This window comes from Eptesicus fuscus, chromosome 7 (assembly GCF_027574615.1).
Source record: "Eptesicus fuscus isolate TK198812 chromosome 7, DD_ASM_mEF_20220401, whole genome shotgun sequence".
Taxonomy (NCBI): Eukaryota; Metazoa; Chordata; class Mammalia; order Chiroptera; family Vespertilionidae; genus Eptesicus; species Eptesicus fuscus.
The window spans coordinates 2,439,785-2,447,024 of NC_072479.1; the positions used below are offsets into that span (position 1 = coordinate 2,439,785).

Here is a 7,240-nt window from a genome sequence, read left to right on the forward strand (position 1 = left end):
TTTGAGCTGTTTCAAGTTGATTTGCTTTATAGGTCTATGTGCTCACTAGCTGACCCATTTCTTGATATCATTTACTAAACATTATTGAGAAAGTAAGGACACTCTGCTGTGATGGGAGTGAGGAAACAAATCATTTTTCTCAAAGTAATATCAGCATGTTTGAAATTTACTGTGACTAGGGAATTGTCAGATATATATCATTATATAGTCACTAGAGGCCTGGTGCACGAAATTCATGCACGGGGAGGGGGGGGTCCCCTCAGCCCAGCCTGCACCCTCTCCAATCTGGGACCCCTTGGGGATGTCCAACTGCTAGTTTAGGCCTGAAACTAGCAGTCAGACATCCCTCTCACAATCCTGGACTGCTGACTCCTAATCACTCAGCTGACTGCCTGCCTGGTCACCCCTAACTGGCCCCCGCTACTGTCCATGTTGCCCCCAACTACTCCCTCCCTGCTGGCCTAGTTGCTCCTAACAGCCTCCCCAGGCCTGGTCACCACTTACTGCCCCCCCTGCTGGCCTGGTTGCCCCAACAGCCCCCCTGCCAGCCTAGTTGTCCCTCTTCCTCCCTGCCAGCCTAATTGCCCCCAACTGTCCCCCCTGCCAGCCTGGACACCCCCAACTGCACCCCCCACTGGCCTGGTTGCCCCTAACTTCTCCCCCCGCCGGCCTGGTCACCTCCAACTGCCCACTCTGTTGGCATGGTTGCCCCCAACTGTTCCCCTCTGCCAGCCTGGTCGCCCCTAACTGCCCCCCCACCAGCCTGATAACCCCCAACTGCCCCCCTGCTGGCCTGGTAGCCCCCAACTGCCCCTCCTGCTGACCTGGTCACCCCTCACAACCCCCCGGCAGGCCTGGTCACCCCACACAGCCTGCTTGTTCAGTTGTTTGATTGTCCCTCACTAAACAATCCCTGCCGGCCTGGTCATAGGCAACCATCTTGTGAGGGCATGAGGGTTAATTTGCATATTACCTCTTTATTACATAGGATCAGTAAATTTTATTTTTACAGTAAGCCTGGGGAAGAAAGTGATTCTTATGCATAACTGCCACAGGGGAAATATTATCTGTAAACACATACTTAATACTTAAATTTAAAGAAAATAGAGCAAGGGGAAACTCTAAAATTTTAGCACTGTAGAGACTATAGATATTAGAGTCCAAATTTTATAGGTACAGTAACACTGATTATGTCTACCTGGTGACAGCTGAGATTAAGGTGACAGGCTACTAAACCTTATCAAGATTGCTACATCCAAACTTGATACAGTTTTTACTATCAATTTTGTAATCTATATTAAACTAGTAACCCTGCGCACAAATCCATGTGCCAGTAGGTCACTGCTGCCCTCCTGTAGCTCCCCCATCCCCCTTCCCCTTCTCCCCCTTCATAGATTGCTGTCCTGCCCCCTCTTGTAGCTCTCCACCTCCTGCTTGTAGTTCGATGCCCTACCCTCCTGCAGATCCATGATCTGGTCATTATGTGGTCAGTCATTACACCTCAGGGCATAATGGATAATTAGCATATTCCTCTCTTATTATATAGGATTATATAGGATAATGTCTTCTTTTTATTTTTCTAAAAATAATGTCCTGTATGTTATGAAAACATTAAACAATGAAATTATAATTAGATCAATTTTGAAGATAATTTAGGCCCTATTTACATCCACCAAGATTTTTCTCTTGTAATATTTAGTTAAAGATATGTTTAGGGACTTGAATTGCACAGATAACACTTCAATGTTTTATTTAATTTTGTTTAGATGAACATAGACCTTATATTAAAGAAAAAATAAACATTATTTCCTGCTCTGCATCTAAAGACATATAAGACTTTCTACATGGAAGCAATGTTTTTTAAATGATCCTTTAACAAGCTAAGTGTTCCTTGAGGAAAGTTATTGACTATGTAAGTGCATGGTTTGTTTGCTCTTCCTTATTTGATCTGGGCAAATCCATCTTAGTGCATCTCCATCTCTGCTACCTTTTTATAAATAAAACAGATTGACTGCTGCATGTGCCACAGCTCTAAGTGTTCTGTCTTTTGGGACAGCTGGGTTCGAAACCCAATAGGACACAACTGCAAAGATAAGGAAGTAATGCAGGCTACAGACAGGAGCACAACCCACCATTCTAGCTCAACAGCTACTGGAAGGCTGGTCTCTCAAAAGTTAAAGTATGAGGACATGGGGATATCCAGGGAACACTTTGTAAAGTATATGATTGTCTAGCCACTACCAGTGTGCTGTATGCCAGAAACTAATACAAAATAATATTGAAAACTGAAAATGATAAATAAAATTTAAAAAGCAAAAATTTGGCAAAAGAAATAAAGAATGTGAGGACAGGATGAAACATTCATGAAGATTCTGGTCACTGTCACTTCCCCCAGTGCCACAGCTTGATTTTTAAAGGGATCAACTTCTACCTTATTATTTTGCAAGAAAATCCCCAAAATTCCTTAATTTAGCAGATAAAGCCCAAACTTATGATATCACTAAGGCTAGCATTCCATATTAAAGAATACATTTGAATTGTTTGTGAAACACCTTTTTAAGACTCCTTCAGATGGCCAGAGCAAAGGGCAAGAATCAATATATATACTAATAAAAGGGTAATATGCTAATTAGACAAGACATCTTCTGGACGTCCTTCCAGACAAAGCCACGCGGCAGGGGCTGAGGCAGAGGTGGTTAGAGGCAATCAGACTGGTGGGGAAGGGAAGTTAGGGGTGATCAGGCCAGCAGGAAAGGGCAGTTAGGTGTGGACAGTTAGGGGCGATCAGGCCAGTGGAGAAGGACAGTTAGGGGCAATCAGACTGGTGGGAGAGGGAAGTTAGGGGTGATCAGGCTGGCAGGGGAGGGCAGTTAGGGGTGATCAGGCCACTGGGGGAGGGCAGTTAGGGGGCAATAAGGCTGGCAGGGAAGCAGTTAGGGGGTAATCAGGCTGGCAGGGGAGTAATTAGGGGGCGATCAGGCCATCAGGCTGAGGGAGTTAGGGGTGATCAGGCTGGCAGCCAGAGGTGGTTAGGGGCAATCAGGCTGGCAGGCAGGCAGGCGAGCAGTTAAAAGACAGCAGTCCTGGATTGCAAGAGGGTTCCCAGATTGGAGAGAGTACAGCCCAGGCTGAGGGACCACCCCGCCTGCTCCCCCTCCCCCGTGTACAAATTTCATGCACTGGACCTCTAGTATTTTATAATAATCACAGAAAGCCATAGAAACTAAGGGAAACCTCCAAAAGAATCACAATGTGCCATCATCAGTGAAATCATATGTTACGCATTCACTTGAAAATATTAACCCAATTCAGTGGGACAACCCTTCATTTCACAAGTTGACAGCTTCTGATGGCATCTTGAATATACTAGTAAAACACACATTAAGTTCATACTACTGAAGACCCTGGCAAATTTTTTCTCTTGACACTGTGCTATTTTACTTTATAAATCCAGAGAATGTATCTGTAGGTGGAATGTAGTTATTTGTGATACTTTACTTTTAGGTAGGAAATAAAACTTAAATTACATTTCTCTTTGTAAGCAAACATCTTTAGAATGTATGCCCTTACACATGTATATATGACTTTGGGTTTTAATATCTAAATTATACATATCCCACCCACAATTCAATCTTCTTAGAATCTAAAATTACTAGATTACAAAGATTTTTTAGAAATTTCTTTAAAAGCTGGAGACTCAGCCCAGCTGGTGTAACTCAGTGGTTGAGCATTGCCCTATGAACCAGGAGGTCACAGTTCAATTCCCAGTCAGGGCACATGCCTGGATTGTGGGCTCGATCCCCAGAGTGAGATGTGCAGGAGGCAGCCAATCAATGATTCTCTCTCATCATTGATGTTTTATCTCTCTCTATCCCTCTCCCTTCTTCTCTGAGATCAATAAAAATATATTTAAAAATAAAAAATAAAAGCTGGAGACTCAACTTGGCATTCTTTGAGACTATCCAAACTAGCATACAAGGTATCTTATGTATTTTTAACATTTTATCGTTTGTATCCCACTCAGTCCACTAAATATCTGCTTTTTTTCCAAGCCCGTAGACAGAGTTCTAAGCAAGTCTAACCACAGAAGGAGATCTTAATTCTTAAGCAGCGGATGAGATGGCAATCTATCTTGGTTGTGGCCATAATCTTCCATTTAGAATTGACATGTTTATTCTTGGGCATTTAAACTGTGGCCCAGAAAGCCATGAAGGGGGGGCAGTTATAAATGTTAGATGTGATTGGAAATGACATTTCAAAATAAACATGGCCAAGCACAATGGAGTGTTCTGTGCATGGACCCTGCATTACACATAGCTGCACAGACCCACAGACTGAAACACTGGCACATACAGAGGCATGCAAACACACAAAGCTCCTGCACAGTTTCTGTCTGATTCAGTGGAGAAGAGAGAATGATGCAAGCATGCTCAAAACAAATGGCATGTCACTCAGCAGCAAAATGTGTGAGGAAGGACCTGAGCGCCATCTTCTAACATGACAAAAGAATATTTTTAAAGATATAGAAGGAGACATTTCTCTGAAGAGAAAGCAAAGGAAGGAGAATAATGATTATAAAGGAATGAAACATTTTGGAATGAGTATAGATGCAAAAAAGAATATAAAACAGGCTGGGTCTGATGCCCATAAAATCAGGCAAAGAAAAACCTGGAGGAAAATATTAAAGAAAAGAGGATGTCAAAAAGGCATATTTATCAATCTATAAAAAAACAAACAAAGACAAAACCCATAATAGGCAAGTGTTTAGAAAATTGAATGCCGGAACAGAAGAAAGACAGAAGGAGGAGCAGTTGGAGCCCAAACACAAAATGCATTTTTCTCTATTGCTGCCTCAGCAGATAATCTGGTCATCAAATATCCTATCTAATAAAAGAGTAATATGCAAATTAACCACGACTCTGCTACACCCACAAGCCACGCCCACCAGCCAATCAGGAGTGAATATGCAAATTAACCCAACCAAGATGGCTGCGGCCACGGAGCAAGCAGGAGGCTTGGGTTTCCCCAGCATTGGAGGAAGCCAAGCTTTCTGCACACCCTGGATGGCCCAGGCCTCCACTCAAGGCTACAAAGTTTCAATTATAGAAGATAAATAAATCCCAGATCCCAGGGCCTCCGCTTGGGTTGCCGGGGGTGTGTGGCCAGCCTGCAAACCACCACAGGCCCCTCACCCAGGCCAACCCATGCCCCAAGGGAACCCCCACTCTGATCCGGGACACCCTTCAGGGCAAACCAGCTGGCCCCCACCCGTGTACCATGCCTCTATCCTATCTACTAAAAGAGTAATATGCAAATTGGCCATCACTCCAACACACAAGATGGCTGTCCCCATGTGGTCAAAGATCCTGCCCCCATGTGGACACAAGATGACCGCCACAGATAGCCAGCAGGGGAGGGCAGTTGGGAGGAACCAGGCCTGCAAGGGAGGGCAGTTGGGGGTGATCAAGCCTGCAGAGGAGGGCAGTTAGGGGTGACCATGCCAGCAGAGGAGGGAAGTTGGAGGTGACCGGGCTGTCAGGGAAGGGCAGTTTGGAGGGACCCAGGCCTGCAGTGGAGAGCAGTTGGTGGGGACCAGGCCTGCAGGGAAGAGCAGTGAGGGGTGACCAGGCCTGCAAGGGAGGGCAGTTAGGGGTGACCAGGCCTTCAGGGGAAGGCAGTTAGGGGCAAACAGGCTGGCAGGGGAGCAGTTAGGCATCAATCAGGCTGGCAGGGGGGTGGTTAGGGGGTAATCAGGCTGGCAGGCAGAAGCGGTTAGGGGCAATCAGGAAGGCAGGCAGGCGAGCAGTTGGGAGCCAGCAGTCCTGGATTGTGAGAGCGATGTCCGACTGCCCGTTTAGGCCTGATCCTACTGGATTTTGTCATTGTGTCTGGTATTTAATGTTGACTATAATGTATGCAGACACTAACTCAGGTCAGCCTGGGTAGGGCTGTGTCACATGCAGGTGATGCCCTGAGTTCAGTTCAAACTTGTATTGGTTGGTGACGGAGGGACTGGGAAAACAACATTCGTGAAATGTCACCTGAAGGGCGAATTGAAGAAGTATGTAGCCATCCTGGGCGTGGAGGTGCACCGCCTCGTGTTCCACACCAACTGAAGGCCCATCCTTCAACGTGTGGGACACGACCGACCAGGAGAAGTTGGGGGTGGGGGTGGAGGGGCTGCAAGACGGCTACTACATCCAAGCCCAGTGAGCCATTATAATGTTTGATATAACTTTGCGAGTTACTTATAAGAATGTGCCTAACTGGCATCGAGATCTGGTATGTGTGTGTGAGAACATCCCCATTGTCTTGTGTGGCAACCAAGTGGACATCAAGGACAAGAAAGTGAAGGCAAAATCAATTGTCTTCCACTGAAAGAAGAACCTTCAGTACTAAGACATTTCTGCCAAAAGTAACTACAACTTTGAAAAGCCCTTCCTCTGTCTTGCTAGAAAACTAATCGGAGACCCTAACTTGGAGTTCGTCACCATGCCTACTCTTGCCCCTCCAGAGGTGGTCATGGACCCAGTGCTGGCAGCACAGTAGGAGCACGATCTCAAGGTTTCTCAGACCATCTCGTTCCCAGACAAGGATGACGACCTGTGAGAGGGAAGCTGGAGCCCAGCCTCAGAAGTCTAGTTTTATAGGCAACTGTCCTGTGATGTCAGTGGTTCCACTTGTTTGCCACATTAATATATAGCTAACCAGAACCTGTGCTTGATCCTGGAATGATGAAAGATGAGTGGGCTTCGGAGTGACTGTGGCAGTTAAAAATACCTCCACTTTTTGAACCTGCATATTTAGCTCTTTTGGAACGCAGTTGTTTCCTTATTGAGTTTCAACTATAAGAATGCTGCAGTCGCATCACAATACTCAGTGGTGAAAACTTTTTTGTTACTGCCATTCCCATTCCTTTTCTTTTAGAATCAGAATAAAGTTGTATTTCAAATATCTGAAAAGAAAGAAAGAAACAAGTAGTTGACGAGAACTTCTCAAACCTATGGAAAGATATAGGTCCTCAAATCCAAGAAGAAAACAGAATACTTAGTAATCTCAATCTAAAAAGGCCTCTTTAAGGCACATTATATTAAAACTGTCAAAAATTATGACAAAGAAAGAATTCTCAAGGCAGCAAGTAACCTATAAAGGAAATATTATTATATTATCATCTGATTTTTCAGCAGAAACCCTACAAACTAAGAGAGTGGAATAAAATATTCAAATTATTGAAAAAAAG

At 44.8% G+C, this 7,240-nt stretch overlaps 1 pseudogene; it reads left to right on the forward strand.

Moving 5' to 3' along the window:
- The first annotated feature begins 2,189 nt into the window (after window positions 1-2,189).
- Window positions 2,190-6,609, forward strand: LOC129149896 (GTP-binding nuclear protein Ran-like; annotated as a pseudogene).
- The last annotated feature ends 631 nt before the right edge of the window (window positions 6,610-7,240 follow it).